Source organism: Abramis brama, assembly GCF_963993115.1.
Source record: "Abramis brama genome assembly, chromosome: 2".
NCBI lineage: Eukaryota > Metazoa > Chordata > Actinopteri > Cypriniformes > Leuciscidae > Abramis > Abramis brama.
The window spans coordinates 11,762,505-11,784,149 of NC_139964.1; the positions used below are offsets into that span (position 1 = coordinate 11,762,505).

A 21,645-nucleotide genomic window follows, 5' to 3' on the forward strand; every position below is an offset into this window, starting at 1 on the left:
GTGCAGTAGACTGAACTGAAGTGTGTGTGTGAGCGTCACCTCGTCTCTTGTGTCTTAATTTACACACAGTCAGAGTGAATCTACCAATCAGCAGCAGAAGCACACACACACAAATAATGATGATCATGGAGAAACCTGAAAATAAAACACAAACACATTAAGGAGAAATCAAGAGCTAAACATGAATGAAATAATATCTACACAAATATTCAACTGAGGACATTCAGGTCAAATTTTCATTTTCCAAATTTTCATTGTTTAAATGATCATTGTTTACATCCAATTTACAAGAAAGAAAGAGAGAGAGAAAGAGAGAGAGAGAGAGAGAGAGAGATAGAGAGAGATTAGTATACGCATCTGTTTAGCATTCCTATCTCTCTGCCATCCCAGAAAAGTTAGTAAAAACATCGTTAAAATAGTCCAAGTGATTACAGTGGCTCTACCTTAAGTTTAAATTTGGGTTGTACGTCAGAACGGAGGCTCACTGGTCATTTGTGTGATGCGTGTGATGCTGACCAATAGTGAGCCTACGTTCTGATGTACAACCCAGAAGCGCTGCGCTGTTACACTACGTGAACTCACTCACAGTCACACACAGAAGAAAATGAATAGTTTTGAAGTCGTTATTTTTGTTTGTTTTTGCGCACAAAAAATATTCTCGTCGCTTGATAAACTTAAGGTAGAGCCACTGTAGTCACTCTGACTATTTTAACGATTTCTTTACTAACCTTTCTGCGATGGCAGATAACGATTACCAAGCAGCCTATGGAGGAGTGAGACAGCTCTCATATTTCATCAAAAATATCTTAATTTGTGTTCCGAAGATGAACAAAAGTCTTACAGGGTTGGAACAACATGAGGGTGAGTAATTACTGACAGAATTTTTATTTTTAACCCTTTAAGCTCAGCCTTCAACACCATAATTCCAACCCTCCTCCTGTCCAAATTAACTTAAATTAATTTATCCTGTAGACCAGTGCCTGCACCACCAAAGACCCCACTGTCATGGTCCATAAAAAGTGAATTAAAGCCAACATAGCATTTTTTAGAGTGTGGTTGAGTATCATACAGCGACTGACCGTGGTGTAATTAGAGTAAATCTCCTCAATATTAAAGGATTCTTCACTGAGAGACTCTGCATGCTTCTGGATGACAGCAGAATACATGAGCCCATCAGAGGGGATTAAAGTGGAATAAAGTGGATTTTGTAGATTGGAGAAGCGTGTTGGAAGGTAATTAGAGGAGTAAGGTGCATCTGTTCCAGCATCTGAGTGAGAGTGCAGGGTCTGAAATTGAACAAGAGCAAAACATGATGTGCAGAATTTAACTTACAGATGAAACACACAAGAACTTCAGTGCATGAAGACACAGGGCCCCTATCATACACCCTGCGCAATGCGGCGCCAGGCGTGACTCAAGTGTTTTTATCTTGCATCAGCCTGATGCAGGTATCATTTTCACGTCCTGTGCCACATTGTTTAAATAGCAAATGCATGTGTACCTATTTGTGCAGCCATGGGCCATGGTCTGAAAACGAGGAGTGTTCAAGCGCATTGTTGGCGCATTGCTATTTTGAGGCAACTGAAATAGACTGAGCCATTGACCAACTGAAACCTGGTCTAAAGTCAATGGCGCAGTATTTTTTGTTGTTGTTATTTAAAGGGCACATTAGTAATATGAGCCTATAGGTGGGTACACAACACGCATACACTCTGCGTTTACACACACATGGATGAGTAGCAGCGCACAAAGAAAGAAAACAAAACTAGAGGTTTTTCGCATTTCGTGGAGAGATAGCATGACTGCATACAGAAATTAATTTAAAACTGCTAGATCTGCTTATTTTTCAACCCTCTTAGAAGAAAACAAACACAATCCTAGTTATTTATTTGAATCAGTGGCTAAATTAACAAGAAATAAAGCTTCAACCCCAGATGTTTCCAAGCAGCACAGCAGTAATGACTTTATGAACTTCTTCACTTATAAGCTGGATAATATAGAGAGAAAATTATGACTATGCAACCTTCTACCACAGTATCACATCAAGCAGAGGAAAAATCCCATTCATTCGTTGCAATAGGAGAGGAAGAATTGTCTAAATTCATTAAATCATCTAAATCGACAACGTTTGTTAGACCCTATACCGACTAAGCTACTGAAAGAGTGTCACAGTTCTGTTCTGTCTGAGTGTTTTTGTCACTGGTCACATGTCTTCCTTTGTTCTGTTTTCCCGCCACTCCTTGGTTTCCATGGTTACCCTCATTAGTTCATTTGTATCACCTGGTTCCTCGTTAGTCTTGTCAGCTGTGTCATATTTCCCTGATCTGTTTCCTTGTGTATTTAAGTCCTGTGTGTTCCTTCAGTCTTTGTCGGTCAATGTTTATGTCAGTGTTAATTCAGTACTCTGAGCACACGCTCCCTGTTTCTTGTATTTGCTTTATTGAGAATTAAAACCTTGGAATTATCATCTTCTTGTTCGCCTCCTACTTCATCTACCCAGAAGCCTGACAAAGAGATGCTTCCAGATGTCATAGGCTGCATTTACACTGCAAGTCTTAATGCTCAGATCCGATATTTTGACCACATCCGATTTTTTGGCCCGCATGTTTACATTCACTATAGACAGGACTGGTATCCGATATCTGTGTTTACATTAATTCCCGCCCAAAATTACTTTTGGTGATCGTTTTAGTATGCACATGGTAGACCCTGGTTTTGAATGGACGTGCTATTCATGTCGGGTGGTCATGATTATTTGCCAGCATGGACAAGATAACAGCTGTCATGACTCATGATTGTTTTGCAGTGCAACATCTGATGGAACAGCCCAGCAAACACAGAACGTTAGCACAACATTAGCCCAACGTACCCAACCTTCTAACAACGTTTTAACAACATGGCAAAAAGGTAATATAACTTTATAACTACGTTGTGTGGTGAAGTTGTTATAGCATATAGTATTGAACCACCATTCAGGACCATTGCTTAAGGTTGTGCCAAGGGTGCCTGGACAACCACTAAACGACACATGTAATCGTCACTGCCCTGAAGCGCGAAAATAAACCTTTTAAATTTCAACCGCCCGTTGGCCCATCTTGTTCTCTTAATCGAGCAAGGATACGAGAGAAGTGCGTTTAATTTACCTCAGCTAAATAAGATACGGAATTATTCAAACACAACCTACAACTTGTCTAATGTGACATTTATTTGTTCAATCTAACTGAAGGGACAGAACAACGTTAGCTGATAATTCATGGAGTTTGCGATCTTGTGTAAATTACAGTATTTGTGTATGCTAACGTTAGCTATATTTCTTTTAGTATTCATCCTTTAATCCTTACTGTTAGGAAAACTGTTCTGAAAACATCTTCTGGTCAGGTATGACAAATATTTTAACTTTATGCCAAAGTTATAAGCCATAATGAAGCCAAAATTACTTTAATGATGAGTAATTGACATTTCAGCACTCCTTGAACAGACAGTGACTTAAGCGCGTACTTGTTGCACGTTAATGTTTTTCTTCTCTGGATTTCCTGGAGTGATTTCGGTACCGACCTTTATCACCCAACTTTCGACTACGCTCCCCTGTCTGCCATGTACAGAACACGGTTTTGTTTAATACATTTTCTTTGCTTTTATTTATTATTCTTAAAAGAAATTTGTATGTTTTTTTTTTTTTTTCACAAATGACTTTTGGAAGTGCAATTTGATTACCATATGCAGTTTTAATAAAGTTTAATTAACATAACGTTCTGTCATTGTTCTCTTCAAAGTGTACACTTGCAGGTGTTGATTATAATTAATTTACTGTTAGGCCCATTATGTAATAGTAGAGATAAACTATATTTAAAAAGTATACAATAATCTAACATTATAATTAACCTCAAAACATAACATGCTAAAAGCGCTATATAAATGAATGTGACTTGACATAAAGATATGGTGAAATACGTCTTGTCCCGTAGATGATCGCACTTTAACCTCGTGTGGTGGGACGTACAGAGTTTCCTGTAAACAATTTGAGTACGGTGACGCCTATCCACTGTCTCTGTAGATGAATTTTAGGTGCGGTGAAGCAGATTCATCGTTCCCTGTAAGCGGTTTGAGTACGGTGACGTTTATCCACTGTTCTCTGCAGATGAATTTAGGTGCGGTGAAGCAAATTCATCGTCCCCTGTAAACAATTTGAGCACGGTGATGCGTATTAACTGTTCTCTGTAGATAGATTTTAAGTATGATGGACAGGATGCACTGTTAACCCTTGCTGTAAAATTCTGACAATATTATACCATTTTCCATTAAAACAGTAATATACCGTAGAAAATAAAAGTAGCCTACAGGAATATACTGTGAATTAACAGTGCTCAAAATCGACACTCAGAGGCTGTTTTCCCAATCACACCCTATACCCTCATTCACTATTCCCTACATTAGTTCACTAATATAGTCCACTTGAATGAAAAGAAGTGAGTGAATTGAGAAACTGATGAACACCTGATAAGCAGAATCACTGAAGGACAGAGAAACAAGAACAGAAAAAAGAGAAACACAAAAACTACAACTGACTTCCAGCCACACTGAGTGTGAAACCAGTTTACAAACCAGTTTACGATTATTTCTTTCATACATGTACAAAAGTTCTTGTTGAGAATTAACAGAGATTTAGTTATTAATAAAGTTTGTTGTCACCATGATGGAGATCAGTATTTGCTTTAGTTGGTCTCTTGTCCCTGGACTTCTTACCATTCATTTCTCTCTGACTGCTGTAACAGTGAGTTTATAAAACACATTTGTTATGGCAAGAAAAAGTCAAGAGGAAGATGATTTTTATTTTTTTGCGATGATGTCACAATCATTCTGGACATGCCTGATTTTCAGATTTTTCCTGTATATAGTCATTGAAATTATAGTTATCTCATATTTAGCATATATCTGTGAATCTACAAAATGAAATCAATATTTCTGTTATCAGGTCTTCTGAAAATAACAATCATATAGTGCATTCAATTTTATTTTACTCCTGCTTGGCTCAGACACACACAGATATCAACAATCAGCATATGAATCTCAAAAATGGTGAAAAGTTTCATGTCGCAATGCATGCTGGGTTCCAGGATAATATAAAACTCCCAGCATGCACTGCTGCATGAATAATAATAAAAAATAAATATTGCCTCCATTGTTGAGATTCATGTGTTAAATTGTGATATCTCGGTGATTCTAAAACACCGTGTAGCTCTGTTTCTCTGGTTATGCATCATGTGTTAAAAAAAAGAGTCATTGTATCTTATTGCTGCGCTTTCACAGTGGTGGTAATGTAACACTTTCGATTGAGGATTAAACTCTGAATAAGTGAGAATGAATTCCTTAGTGAATGAACAGGCAATATGATGATTTTGTCATCATAGTCATTATAACTGCAGTCATTCATAAACTGTGTGCGCACAAGTGTGAATTGCAAAAACACAGCTCAAGCAGCAAAAGAAACACTAATGTTTTAGCATCAGCATCCCAACTAAAGCAAGCACTGATCTCTATAACGGTAACTACAAACCAAACATTTTCAATTAAACATCTCAATAACAACTTCTGTATGACAGAAATAAAGTCATACTGGTTAATAATAAGTGTTATAATGTGTAATGGCTGGAAGTCAGTCGTAGTTATTGTGTTTCTCTATTTTCTGTTCTTGTGTTTCTCTTTTCTTCAGTGATTCTGCTTACAATCACTTACATATTCCCTTAATTATCTCACTGCATCGTTACTTTTTACTCGTAGTGTGGATTTTCCTGTGGGGTTGAAAGGGTTAACTGTGTAAGATAAAAAAAGACACACCCACAAAATGTATTTTAACAGTAATAAACTGTAAGTTATAAAACAGGTTTATACTGGCAACACTGTTGCCAGTAGTTTACTGTAAAATAAATTTTTTGGGTCACCGTTGTGCAGAAGAGTAGAGCCTGTGCTTCAGTCCAGGAGAAGATCTACAAACATTGATGATTTGCTGCATGTTGCTTTATTTAACAGGCGGTGACTGTGCAGTTGCTGGTCCAGTGGAAATCTTTTTATGTGCAATAGTTTTTTAGTGGTCTTAAATGAAAGAAGTTCACAGTAATACTTTGCTCACATTATTAATGCATTATAAATTTAAGTTAATACATTTAAATGACAGTTGGTCAATTTAAGGCAGTCGGTTTCTGCAAGTGTAATTAGTTAACTATAAATTTAGTGCATTTTTACAGAAACAAACTAGATTACAGTAAAGAACTGTACAATTAACAGTATTTTACTGGCAACAGTGTTGCCAGTATTTTACTGTAAAAAAACCCGGTAAGGTCTAACAGTGTGGGTAATGGCTGATCACCATACCACTCCTTACCTTCCTTATACCGGGAGGGCTGGACCCTCCACGGACTTTGTTTTTAACTCTGTAGTTGCTATTTTCAGGCCTTGGGGTTGAGTATGGTCGCCATTTAGTAGTTCATCGTCGGGTCGGCGATGCAAAAGCAGGGGGTAGATGTGGTGGGACGTACAGAGTTTCCTTTTTTTTTAACAAATTAATTTAATGCTTGTGGGTAATTAGTGTCCAATTATGTTCCGCGAGGGAGTGTATAAAAAAAAGGGATTTGAATGCACCGGGTGTGGTCACCGTCTGTGCGTCATTGCCGGGGACCGCCCGTTCCGGTTTGTTCATCCCGTCTGCTTTGAGCATTATGGCTGATGGTTCGTCGTTGGCGGTGGCTATTCATATGCCCTGCCTGCATTCCTGTGCTTTGTGACACGGTGGTATCCTTCTGTGTGTGCGTGACGTGGATGTGCGCCTAGTTATGAAATGAAGGAGGAATAGACTGTTCGGCAAGGAAACGCTGATTGACGTTGCTGCTTTGTATCCCGGATTTCTCCTGTGACAACTGAACTTCTTTTATCAACACGTGCGCGCTCGATCTAGGCTGTGTTTGGGTGACGCATGCTCTCCAGCATGGTTCTCGTGATCGCTGTGTTTTTGTTTCTTTTTTTTCTTTAACTAGTCCTTCAATGTGTTTGCAAGTTGTGTTTTTTTGTACATTTATTTTATAATTTTTTTAGTGTATTCCTTGATGAATGTTTGTGTAATTGTGTTCTTTATTTGACTATTTTTGTGAAGTTGTCTTGTAGTGTGTTTTTGTTTTGCTTGAGGGGTGCAGCGAGAAGGATATTGAGGTGAACATACACCTAGCTTTGATATCAAATCCTGATCTCCATCATTGTAGTATTGTTTCATGATTTTCTGATTTATTAATTTAAATGTTTATCATTTGTTTTGTTGTAAATTAAGTGTCCTTTGTTTGAGATTATTGTGGTAATTGTGCCTTCATTACAGGAGCCGAGGCTTCCGGGCAGGCCGCTAGTAGGCCCTCACGTGTGGAGGTTTTGTCACAGAGTGCTGTGCGTTCATGCTTGAGCTTATTGGAGTGCGTGTGTTGATACCTGTGCACAGGGTGGTAAGAGTGATTATAGGAGCCTTGTGCTCACTAAATGGTGTACCTGCCATTGTTAAGCCTCGGTCTCCTTTGTGGGTTCATTAGAGCCGTGAATGTCGAGTGATGAATGATGACCCAGTCTTTTAATGCTGTCTTCTAAGATTGTTACTTAAATAAAGCTTTTGTATTTTTTTGTATCCACGTCTCAGGCCCTTCTTCGATAACCACGCTCCTGTGTGTCCTTTTGTAGGAAGTTAAATTTATACATAGTTCCCTGTTTAACAGGGTGGCGTAGTCGTGCATATGTAGAGGTAGTCTTCTCCTCTTACGGTCCCGCTACACTCGCACACGAACAGATCGCGTTTCCTCTCTAGAGAAGTGTTCAGTCTTTCTGCTTGCAAATTCACCATGTAAATAGTGAATCTGCCATGTCGCGAGCGCAACTGGCTTTTGAAGGGATTGGGAGATGAGACTCTCATTGGTTTATTGCACGTGTGACCCCTAGGGGGCGCTACAACGCACAATTTGGATATTTAGAATAGAGACCCCAAAAACCCACGCTCCCCTTTTAGATAATTAGGCAGGTTGCGTCCAATGAAGGAACAGAAATGGGACTGATGTACTCAATTATAAATTTATTAAACACTCATAAATATAAGAATTGGCAATCAGGGCAGACAAATAGTCCCCCCAGGTAACAGTAAACAATTTTACAATAAATAGGTCACAGTGAATAAAAGCCTCATAGTAAATGAGTTACAGGGTATAAAGTCTAACAATATCAAAACTACAGTGCATAAAGTCGAATAAATAGGTACGGTTCACAAAACACTGCAAAAACACTTCAAACCAATTCGGCCGTGCAAACATACACTAACACAGCATTTCACACTTCACTAGTGAACATTTCATCACAAAATAGACGCTGTTCCTAAAGGAGATATTGCTCGATGCCCATCGGCCGAATGTTGGGAGTATGACTGCCAAACAGAAAATAAACAAGGAAATAAAACAAACACAACATTTAAATGAATAGGCTACCACAAGCAGGGCTCAATCCTAAGCCCAACTAGGTCCGGGTCATCCAGAGAGTAGCCGCTCCAAACACACACACACACACACACACACACGCACACACACACACACACAGGAGATACAAAATACAACAGAATGATTAAGCTCAGGAAAAACAGTGGCTAGTGACCGACGTAGGCAATCCTCGTTTTTCTTTGAATCAACGCCGTATGCCCCGTAGCAAGTGGTGTGGATGACTAATAACTGTGCGCGCACTCATCAGTGTTGTTTATTGCTGCAACTCTTATAGGATCACTACTCCCCATTATTAAAAACAAGTTTCTGTAAGCTCGTCACTGCTGGTACCATTGACTGGACACCATAAACGCAGACGCTGGTACCATTGACTGAACACCATAAGCGCAGACGCCCAACCGAGGTTCTCCCCCTCGCACAGCCGATACACCAAGAGACTCACTCTTCCCTCACGCCGCACCATTTTTCTGTTCCTCTCAACACCTTTAAAGGGGTGCGTCGCTTACGCCACCTGATCCCAATAATCAGCCAGCCTTAAAGATACACTTCCCAACTCAACCACTTGACCCGCTACACACGTAAAGCCCAAAACACACCCATTACTCATTAAGAGAATAAGGATAACCCTTTTAGACAATGCACCAAGAGCGCCAACCATTTTTCCCATCTTTATACTACCAAAAGTGGATTCTGACGCCATAAGATCACTTGCGCCGTGTGCTTTAGACCATGCACTTAGATCAGAGGTACAGAGACTCACCATTTCACTATTTCTCATTTGTGTCCCGTCTGATGATGAGCTCATCCCTACGATCACAACACATCAGAAACAGTTATACAACAGTTAGTTATCTACTTAGAGGACAGAAATGTGTGTGTGTGTGTGTGTGTGTGTGTGTGTGTGTGTGTGTGTGCGTGTGTGTGTGTGTGTGTGTTTAAAAAGAAGAGCATCACCTTGTCTCAATTTACACACAATCAAAGCAAATCCAGTCAGCAGCAGAATCACACAAACAATTGTGATCGTGGAAAGATCTGGAAAACAAAGAAACAGTGTGTCATTATCTACATCTACAATAATTAAGTGTATGATTCAGTAACAAAAAATAAATCAGCCATGTACAGACAAAACATGTGAGAGCTTCCTTTGAAGATGTAAGATGGCACTGTCCATAAAAAGCTTTTATTTTTGAATGTGTGATTTTAATCATCATTAAACATTTAAAACACCTACTGATGTTTTCTCTCAGAGATCTTTGTGAACTCTCACTTCTCACCTCTGGACATTCTGTAGATCAAACATATTCAGATGTATAAACCTTCCTCACCCTCGTTCATGATGACGATCAGATGAGTGTAAAGATAATTCACGTCTCTCTCTAATGTCACTGCACACCAGTATTTCCCAGCATCCTCTGCTGTCAGTCCAGTGATGGTCCCAGTGAAGACACTTGCAGTGACGTCATCATTCAGAGTCAATCTGTCAGTCTTGGTCTCTTTCTCTTCTCTCACAGTCTCATTGAGAGTATTTCTATCTCTAGTGGAGCACTTCCCCTTACAGAGAGACTTTGACTTTGATTTATAGATTGAATCATAAGGGCAGAAGATCTCAGCAGATTCTCCTTCACGTCTCACTACTGGAGCCACTGCAAACAAACACAGACATTTAACACACATGATTCTGAATATACTGTATTTACTACAATGAAATCATCTGAATTCACTCACTGAAGAGGTTGAGCTGAATTTTGGTGGTCAGGGAGATGAAAGTCAAATGTGTGTCTCTGGTTTCTGCTCCACACCAGTAAACTCCAGCATCTCTCACGCTCACATTACTGATGCTCACTGTAAAAACTCTCTCTTCATTTCTCTCAGATGAAGGACTCATTTCTGTCACTGCAGATGTGCTGATGTTTTGACAGATGTGATCATCATCCTCTTTGCAGAAATGAACATTATGTTCCTCTGGGATCTGACAAATGATGTCGACTTCTTCACCAAGATGAGCAGATTCAGTCTTTGTCTTTGGATATTTTGCACCTATAAACCAGGACAAATTTCCATAAAGATCAAAACAAAAACTTATAACTTAAAAATGATAAAGTATTTCCAGTTCCTCACCGTCTCTGACGAGCAGCTGAAGTTCAGTGAAGCTCTCAGTATAGTGAGACACATTCACTCCACATCTGTATGTTCCTGCATCTGCAGCTTTCAGCTCTCTAAAAAACACCATCAAGACTCCTGCTCTGGTGTCGTCATATAAAGAAACATCTCCATTCTCCATCCATTTATCCTGAACTCCTGGATTCTTCCTCTCTGAACATCCATCTGGTTCTTTACAGATGTATTTTGGCTTGGTTTTGTGTTGAGGATGTTCACACTTGATCATCATACGACCTCCTGAGTGGCCAGTCGCTCTAGACACGCCCACTTTAGCTGCCAATTACAAATATCACATCTAATCAATTTTGGCAGCAAGCTCGTAGAAACTTTTAAACTAGATTTGATTGAGAGTTTGTTCAACTTACTAACAACACGCAAATGAACAGTATTAATAATGGAGTAACTGTACGAGTGTCTGTTGATCCAAACTCCACATGAATAAACTCCTCCATCATCTGGAGTCACAGCAGGAATTCTCACAGTAAAGAGGTTTTTATGTCTGTCATCAGAAACACTGAATCTTTCTTTCTTATTCCATGTGTTGTAAATCTCCTCAATAGACTTGTTTCCTTCTTTGAATATGATCTTGTCATAATTAATATGATTCTGTGAATATTCACAGCTGAAAGTTGCAGTTTCTCCAATATTCACCATCACTCTCTTTGACGTGTTACAGCATGAATCTGTAATATATTTCACATATAAATGATCAGTAGTTACTAAACAACGACTCTGATCCTAAAATGACTGACCTTCTTCCACATTCAAAGCCATATTAATGGCCCATTTGCTATCAGCCCCAATCTGGTAAGTTCCAGCATCCTGTATGTTCAGTTCTCTGATGTAGATCATGAGGCCACTGTATTCATTGCAAAATAAAGTGAATCTTCCTTCACTAATCCATTGATCATGTTTCCTGTAATTTATTATTGTTCTCCACTCAGGTGATTTGGCCATATATTTAGTGGAGTTAACTAACCAAACCTTCCCAGAATCAACAAGAACACTTCCTCCAGAATATCCAGTGACACTGACGCATCTCACTGCACCTGTCAATCAGATTGATACTGTGATCAGAAACCTCATGAACAGAAAACAGCATCATTACTGCAGTGATGAAAGAGAAAAGCTCTGACCTGAGATCAGGGAGAAAGTGAAGAAGATGAGGAGGATCTTCATTGTGAGTTGAGTTCAGTCTTCTTTATGCTGAATGTTCTCTGTGTGAATCTCTCTGTCTCTACATCTGTCTGCTTTAGTTCCTTCCTCTTTCTTCAGCTCTTTATCAGTAATGATCAGCTTTACTGGCTCCTCCCACCATCAGCACTGACTGAATATTACATTAATCACACTGAAAGAGCGCCACCTAGTGGAGGTTACAGTGTCTGAGACTGAGAGCTCATACATCATAATTAATCTGCATTATTTAAATCTTCCACTAGAGGACAACAGTATAATCTACATGTAGTGTGTCTTTAGGGGGCCTCAGTAAACTTACAACAGCTTTAATATTAAAACAATTTAAAATAAAAGGTTTAAACAAAACATAATGAAAATGATAATTCATGCAGTTTGAGCAACTTGACCCTGAGCGGGGGCAAAACTCAAGTTTGAGCAACTTGACCCTGAGCGGGGGCAGTTGTGGCCTAATGGTCAGAGATTCGGACTTGAAACCCGAAGGCCGTGGGTTTGAGTCTCAGTACCAGCAGGAAGTGTAGGTGTGGGGAGTGAATGAACAGCGCTCTCTTCCACTCTCATTACCCACAACTGAGGTGTCCGTGAGCAAGACACCAGACCCCCAATCGCTCCCTGGGCACTGCAGCAACAATGGCGTGCGTGTGTGTTTCAATGGGTGATATGCAGAGTACAAATTCCAAGTATGCTGTCAAGATCAAAGTACAAAAAGTCACAGGTTTTCTGAATACATAAAACAGCTTTGTTTGAGAAACATTTTTAAATGTAATTGTTTTCATTCAAGAGGCAAGCAGCGCTCAGCGCCATATAAGGAGAAAGGGGAGGAGTTTAAACCCTGCTAAAACCTCATTGGCTCTCGTGTGTATGTTGACGTGTCATATTTGAATATTCATAATTTCCAGACGTCACAGTTACATCACTTGCAGCTGCGCACGCATTGTGGGGGCAGAAATAATAGTGTAAGAAGTGAAGGAAAACGGGGGAAATACATGGAATAAGTGAAAAATGTCTTGTGCCTTTGGATATCAGAATCAGAATGCAAAAAAAATGTATTTTGAATTTTGAGATATAAACTCGAAAATAATATTTTTAATCTTTTATTACGTGTCTTCCTTAGAGTGCTACTGCAGAACTGTTTTTTTCTGCCACAAGAAAAGATCCGCCCACAAAACACATCACCGTTGTTTCCAAACACCCAGATGTCTATGTGCCACCAGAGTCAGACACAGATGCAAATACGGCTCATTATTAACTCTTTCTTTAGTGCAAAATGCAAACCAAAGAAACTAAAGAAACCAAATAAACTATATTACTGAGGAGATTTACATGTTTTCATAACAGAATAAATGTGAATGCCAGTGTATATTACTGTAAAATATATTAGTGCTACAGAAAAATAAATAAAAAGCAAGTAGATATTTTACAATGCCCACTTATTTATGACTGTAGTTTCACTTCCCTCTAACAAATGTTTCAGATGACCCGACTAAACCCTTTTGGAGGAAGAGCTGGGATATGTTATAAACATATTTTAATTGTCCATAGATTAAACATTTTTCATATATCAATGTATTTCATGTATATGTTTTATGGAGTGGAAAGTCTGTGTCTATTGTTGTTAAGATAAACATTTCCTGTTTTCTATCACACCTGGAGGCGGCTGAAGGGCTTCTTGGTTTGACTCAAAGAAGATACACAGAGCAAAAGAAAAGCACAAGCTGAAGAACATCTCATGATGTTTATCACACTGACCACAGTGTCAAACCACCCTGCAAACACAAAGCACTGAGACTCTTACAAGCAAGTCTCTTTAACCTAGTAAAACAACAGACAGTTTCAGGGTCTTGGTTTAGTTTGGTTGTGAAGAATAAAAAGGCTTCTTCAGGAAACCCGCAGTGAAGAGAAGCATTGCAGTAGAACATGTGCAGATCTGCAGAAGAGAAAGACTAAGATGTGGTCATGTTTCACAAAAGACAGTAAAACCAAAACCTAGACACACAAAGGGGACAGTCTTTGCCTTTATATAATGTTGTGTTTATTTGTCAATACACAATTCATTCATTAATCATGCACTGACGTTCTTGTGTTCTGGACATCCTGTTTTTTTTTTTTTTTTATCTTGTTTATTTTCAGATTCCACTCCAGTTTCAAGATTTACTGTAATTACACGATGGTCAGCCAGAACACAGGACACAAATAGTTCCCTCATGCCGTTGTTTTTGAACGTTTACATGATTAGTTGAAAGAACAGACAGCATTATTATATTGGATTTGGTTATTTATTTTCTTTTAAATACAAAGTATGTAATATCAGAAAAATGCTCTTAAACCCAATCGTTTTCTGTGGTTTTGAGCTGGACGGAAAACGACATGTTCATCACAATAACAGCTCCAGCATTCATGAAAAATTTAGTGAGATATTCACATAGAAGATATAGATCTGTGTGCTGTCTGATCATGATCTCACTAATATAATCACAATAACATCAGAAACTTTGCTCAGCAACTTCAGGGTTTCAGGAACCCAGAAAAATAGCCATGATGGCAAAGAGCACTCGCTGTTTCTCGTTCATCTTTAATATTAAGAATTTATTAACTGATTCTATTTATATTCAGTCTTTTCTCTCTAAAATATTAGTTTTTAGCAGCAAGAAAACTGATCCGTCCATAACATGGAATATCATCTGTGAATGTCATTCACAGACGTTACCAGTGTGGCAGTGTGAACAGCTTTAGTCTTCACCCACACACCATGTTCAGCGTCTGTCTCTCTCTGTTCAGTCTCATGTGTCTAACTGTGGGTTTCCTGAGTAAGTATCACAAAAAAGCAATTTTGCATTAAAAAAAACTTTCAAAAAAGGAAAAACAAACACGTTATGGCAAAGAAATTCAAAGACTGTTGCTTTGAAGATTAAAATGAAGATTAAAATAAGCTGCTTATCCAATTATTGATGGCCAAGTAATTGAATGTGTGGTTTGAAGAACAATTCTTTGTTTGTCAAAGGTGGAGCTGAACTGGTCATGTGATGATCTGTGATCTCTGCTGTCAGCGAGTGGATTCAGTCTGCAGTAACTGACAGCGGTGGAGTCAGAGGAAACCTCCATCTTTCTGAAGGTGTCTGCAGGGTCTTCATGCTTCTGGAAACGGTACGTGTGATGCCATCAGAGGGGATTATGGGTAAGTGTGCAGTAGTGTATAGTGGCAGGTGTAGATCAGAGGGGATTATGGGTAAGTGTGCAGAGGACTCATTTGGATTTGCTCAAGAATGTGCGATCTGAGATTAAACAAGAGAAAAACATGATGTGCAGAGTTAAACTTACAGACAAAACCACACCAGAACTTCAGTGAATGAAGACCCAGACTCACTGCTTCACTGTGTGTCGTTTGATGATGAACTCATGCCTTCGATCACATTACAACATCAGCGATGAACAACAGTGAGATGCATCTGACAACACGTCCCTTTGAAGAAAAACCGGGTTAGTCTGTAGTTATAATCAGCATCATATTAAACAGCAGTCAATGATATGTTCTCATTTAGATAAACATTTGTGTGCGTGTATGAAGGACATCATCACCTTATCTTAATAAACACTCAGTCACAGCAAATCCTCCAATCAGAAGCAGAGTCGAACACAAAGAAATAATGTTGATCAAAGAGAAATCTGAAAATACATAAACACATACAGTGATGATTAGAGAGAAATTGGGATGTATACATTTAAACAGCAAGCAAACAGAAAATTCATGGCAAATATACACAATTGTGAATGAATGAGAAGTGTGTCAGGCCTCCTCTACTTCGAGAGTCATCCTGCTGAGGCCTCCATATATACAGTTTGGCAGTGTTGATCTGTACTCTAGCATGTATCAGGCCTCCTTCTCCTTTGAGAGTCATCCTACTGAGGCTTCCATGCAAACAGACGTTGCAGGTAGAGCTTGAGTAGTGGCCCCTCCCTCTCTGAGGAGGTGCTTCAGGCCCTTCACTCCCTGAGCTATGGTACCCACATAGCAACATTGTGTCGGCCCAGATCGACCCACCCGACGAGCAGAAACACAAGAACTACAACTGACTTCAGCCACAGCCTTAGATGAAATCAACTGAAATAAAAGAAGACATTAAATCTATGAAGATCTCAGCAGAGGAGAATTAAACAACTCCACAAACAGCATTACCAGCTTCACTTATTACTAACCAGACTGACTTTATTTCTGGCAGACGTGTACAGAAGTTTTTATTGAGAATTAACAGAGGTTTAACTCTGGTTCATTTGAAGTCACCATAACAGTGAATAGTGTTTCCATTAGTTGGGCTCTTAACTCGTATTATATCTTTTGTCTTTTTTGGCCGCTGTGACAGTGTGTTTGTCAAACACATTTGCAGCAGCAAAGAAAGCAAAAGTGAAATGAGATTCTTCTGCAACTTTCTGCTCATTTAAATGGATAACAACATTCTCTGGAATAGAACTTTTGAAGTCCTCCAGCAAGAGCAGCTCCTGAAGCTGATCAAGAGTCATGATCCCACTGGAAAGACACCATTTCTCGAAAAGGGTTTTCTTCTCCCTTGCGAACTCAACATACGTCTGTTTGGCTGTTTTCAAATGTGACCTAAATTTTTGACGGTATGCCTCAGGCACTAACTCGAACGCTCGTAGAACGGCAGATTATTCGAATGGTTCAGGACTATCCTTCAATCTTTTCTGACGTGCCTGGTAGAACAACCATGTTAAAACATGACATTGATGTGTGTGAATCTCTTCCAGTTAAGCAACATCCTAATAGAGTAAACCCTAACAAGCGTGACATAATGAGATCTGAGGTGGAGTACATGCTGCAGCATAGAATAGCAGTGCATAGTCAAAGTCCATGGAGTTCGCCCTGTTTGTTAGTGCCCAAATCCGACGGCTCTTATTGTTTCTGTACCGACTATCGTAAGGTTAACTCCTTAACGAAACCTGACTCTTTCCCTCTGCCTAGACTGAAAGACTGTGTTGACAGGGTAGGCTCTGCTAGGTATGTCACAAAATTAGACCTGTTAAAGGGTTATTGGCAAGTCCCCCTAACTTCAAGGGCATCTGAGATCTCTGCATTTGTCACCCCCGAACACTTCCTGCAATATGAGGTTTTGGCTTTCGGCATGAGAAATGCTCCTGCCACCTTCCAGCGCCTTATGCAGGTGGTTTTGACAGGAGTGCCAAATTGTGATGCATACTTAGACGACTTAGTCATCTATTCAAAAACCTGGGAAGATCACGTCAAAACTTTGGAGTTAGTATTCAGTCGCCTGGCGGCTGCCTCTCTAACCTTGAATCTTGCCAAATGTGAGATAGGTAAAGCTGTGGTAACCTATCTGGGGAAACAAGTTGGCCAGGGTTGTGTCAAGACTTGTTACAAGCTAGCCTTTTTTTAAGTCTAGGGGAACTATGCATAGCAGTAACAAAGTTTTGGAGAGAGAGAGCACAGGTACTTCTTGTCTCTAGTCCCAGTAACACACATCCAAAACTAGTGAGCTTAGAAAAAGTATTTATTGAATCAAAAGAAAAAGGATAAAAGGAAACAAACTTCAGGAGGGGGGCAAAGGCCAACAAAACAAACAAAAAGGTTTCTAACTCAGTTTTAACCATACCTTACCTAAACATCAAAACAAAAAGTAAATAAATAACAAATAAAGTTCCCTTTCTCCCTAGCTACCCATAACCAGGAGAAAAGCAAATTCAAACAAAAATGGCACCCACCTCCCTACAGGTTTCCTTAAAAGAAAATCTTAAATTCTTAACAAAACCATAAGTCTTCAACTATATCTACAATTGCACCAATGGTTAACAGATTTCAACAACATAACAGGATGAAGCTATCTGGAACAAGGGAAAAGAAGTCCATGTGGCAAGTTAGCATCTGCAACCCTCTCTCTCTCCTTGTTGTGGGATGGTGCTGGCTTTATATGCTGACATTCTCCAGGCTGCAGCCAATCAGTGGAGCTGAGGTTAATGGGCAACAAATCAGCAACAGGTGATCCCAATCACCAGCATGAGCATGGTGGCAGTAGACATGGAAGAAACAAAAGAAAACACCACAAAGCACATAATGATTACAAATAAATAAAAAATAACGTCTTAGGACGCAACAAGTTGGTATCACCCGCTGGTGTATGTAGACTAGTAAAACAACCTCAATGATAACTCCTGTGTGTATGTGTCTTAATGCTAATTAAAGTAAAACAAAGACAACCACAACAGATAGTAGTACAGAATAAGGGCCATCTCGATAACGGAGAGCTGTTTTTAGCCTTTCTCTGTCTGAGCTCTGCACCATGAACTTTTCACATTTTGAGAATAAGTTCATTACATTAAGATAATAAGTTATACATTACAAAGTATCTGAGTTACTTTTTTCAAATAAGTAATGCAAGTTACTTTGTTTCCCCATTTATTGACTGACAGCTGTCCTGCCCTCATGTTGAGGGAAAATGTGAGTAAGTGCAGAGGCGTTGTGTGCGCTGTGTGTGAACATGATGGTTATTGTAATTCTAGACTAAATATGAGCATTTACTCATTTCACTGGCACAAAAACAGATTCAGTATTCCTCTAAATGAATAAAAACTGTGAAATGCAAACTCAGAATATTACACAAACCTGCAATTATTAAATAGTACATACTTTATGTATTTCATCTCACTTTATTAACCAATGTCTTTGCTGCAGTCCGTCAATTATCCAATTCAACCATACTTATAGGTAAAAATTACTTTAGATAAACATCGCATTTGTGTTTCATTTTTTGTTTTGTTTTTATTGCTAAAGTAAGAGTGTTAAATTTTCTTCTCCTGCATCCTATTTTTCTGTATTCCAGAATGGAAGCACATCTGTAAGGTTTGTTTGAGCTGCGCACTTTACTGTACAGACGTGAGTTTATATTCCCTTCAGCCTGAGGCTTATTCAGTTCACTTTTGTATAAAAATAGTATTTTACTTTGTTATAAAAAAAATCATAAAAGCAAGCCTAGCCCAGGTGTGAAAAAGTTAACCAAATGTAATGTAACTCACGTGATGGATTTTTAAATTAATCATAACTAACATTTATATTTCTTGCAGGATTAACATTCATATGCTTTTGAATGCTAAAGGTTTCCAAACCCTTTTACTGAAAAAACTTGTGACTGAGTGTGTGTCCAAATATAACACACAGAGGAAATGAAACTAGACAGATGTGTGGGTCCAGACAGAACTAGTGATTTAGAGAAAACATGAGAATTTGATTTGCTTTTACCTAGTAAAAGAAGCGTTTGCATATAAAGAACCAATCAAATTGTTGGGAAATTATGTAGCCTAATGTATCATGCCACTTTTGCTATGCTCCTATTCTATAAACAGTGTTGGGGTAGTTACTCAAAAAAAAAGTAATTAGTTACTAGTTACTAGTTACTTCTGTAAATTGTAATGAGATTACTTTACTAGTTACTGCATTTGAAAAGTAACTTCACTACTTATTACTTTACTTTCCTGTTTCTTAATTTACCCTGTAGATACGGACAAACATCATAGCCCTATCATCACTTAGCCTGTCCGCATAGTGTTTATAAATGTAGCCTATACAAAATGGCATGTAAAACCATATGAAAGAACAATATCCATGTCTGCACAAAGAAATATGCCTCACTGTAAAATCCACAAACAACAGGATAAAGGACAAATGTCTGCGGTGGTAGACACATAATCAGGGCTGGACTGGGACAAAAAAAAAATCGGCCCTTGCATTTTGCCCATAACAATAATAGCACACTATCCGTATTGCTATGTTTTTTATGTATTAAATCATTAAGTACCTTCCATGTTCCCTGAATGTTTTTCTATGTTGTGTCAATAATTTTGTGTAATAATCTTTCTTACTGTTTCTTATTATATTAAAGGTAGGGTAGGTAAGAATTTTTTTAAAACTTTTTTTCCAAATTTGTTTAAACTTTCTATATATATCAATACATAATTAAAATGTAAGTACTCTGAAAAAAAGAGTATAAAAATCGAGTGACTCTAGACCGTTTAATCTGCATTAAACACAGCTCATTATTTCCATTCGGGACGAAACAAAGGATTGGCTTAGGCGACTGTCACTCTCTTGCAACCATGGCAACCACCCTTTTGCCACACAGGATCTGCCCATATGCGCGCGCACCCGTTTGATTTGAGGAATTCAAGAGGCACGGAACCTAGGAATAGCAAAACAATGGCAGAGAAAGAGCAATCAAAAATTCACATTACCGGCATATGCAGTTAGCGAAGGCAAACAAGGCAAAAAAGGAAGACAGTACTAGAAAAGGTAATGAACAAAAAGTCTTTGAATAAAACGCGTGTCAATATCCTCGGACCCTAGTTGCACGGCCTCTTGCACGACCTCCTCTGCTTCGCCCTCGACCCCGGACCTGTCCTCGAGCTGACGATGCGGTACTTGTCTCTGGAGTGTAACGTTAGTCCTCATCAGAGTCAACAATGCTTTCATCATGGAAACTCTTACATGCAGAACACCATATATGTTATGAATCTTACACGAAATTCATCTTCATCACAGTGTAAATGATGGTAATGGAAAAACGTGTATCAATGAAACCTGTTTTTAGCTTGTTAGCGAATCAAAAAAATAATATTTTAAACTTTACCAATATCAATATGCCAGCTTGATAGTGAGTACTAAAAGCCATCTTATTTGTTTATATTCATAATGATAAAGTTAGATTTTTTTTTATTACATGTGATTCTGACATGATGTCACTGCATGCACTGCACTCCTTCCTCTCCACTCGTCTCAGGTAAATAATGCGTCTTCCAGCTCAGCGGTCGGAGTCGCGCGTTCATGTGTTTTGGGGGCGTGGCTTTGGAAGGAGCCCAGAAGGGAGGGGGTGGAGTGAATGGAAATAATGAGCTGTCTTTAAAACAGTCGTGAGAGGTTTACAGACACTCGATTTTTATACTTTCTTTTTCAGAGTACTTACATTTTAATTATGTATTGATATATAAATAAAGTTTAAACAAATTTGGAAAATAAGTTTTTTAGACAATTCCTACCTACCCTACCTTTAACTAGTTTATTCTTATATGTTTTATATTTGCTTTCAGCATCTTGTGTTCTGGAATGTATAAATTTCCTGTATAGTAAATTTTTCTTCTTGCAGGACTTTATAATTCCTTTAGTAAACCACGGTTTCTGCATATTACATTTATATGTTATCGTTTTGAATGGGCAGCATTTGTTATAGATTTCTAGTAATCTCTCTAAAAAAATACCATAGGCTTCATTTGGATTTTCATAGCTATAAATCTCATCCCAGTTACACTTATTTAATTCCATTTGCAGTGTTTCAATTGCTTTAGGTGTTCTATGTCTCACTGTTCTTGAATATATAGTTGGACCTAATGGTGGTTTAGACACATTTTGAAAACATGCAAAAACAGGCAGGTGGTCACTAATATCGGTCATTAAAATACCTCCATCAATTTTACCAATGTCATTTGTAAATATATTATCAATTAATGTTGCTGATACTGTTGTTATTCTTGTTGGCTTTGCTATCACTGGGAATAATGTACTATTATAAAAGGCATTAATAAATTCTGTGGTCTTCTTATGTCCACCTGGATTAAGCAGGTCAGCATTAAAGTCACCACAGACAATATTTGTCTTATTTCCATTTGAATTGAGCATGTTTCCTACAAACTCATTAAAAATATCCAATGATGATCCAGGTGTTCTATATATACAACAAACAATTATATTCTTTTGTTTTTCCATATG

At 38.5% G+C, this 21,645-nt stretch overlaps 1 long non-coding RNA gene across 2 annotated transcripts in view; it reads right to left on the bottom strand.

Moving 5' to 3' along the window:
* Nucleotides 1-14,003: 14,003 nt before the first annotated feature.
* The window catches only part of LOC311078283, a 56,186-nt gene continuing 48,544 nt past the window's right edge, over nucleotides 14,004-21,645 (bottom strand). Inside the window, exons 2-4 of one of the 2 annotated variants that reach the window (XR_014605111.1) lie at nucleotides 15,441-15,527; nucleotides 15,229-15,324; nucleotides 14,004-15,136 (exon numbers count right to left, since the gene is read on the bottom strand). This is a non-coding gene — a long non-coding RNA (uncharacterized lncRNA). Of the gene's footprint in view, nucleotides 15,137-15,228; nucleotides 15,528-21,645 lie in introns of both variants that reach the window. The other variant, XR_014605112.1, reaches the window with a different exon arrangement.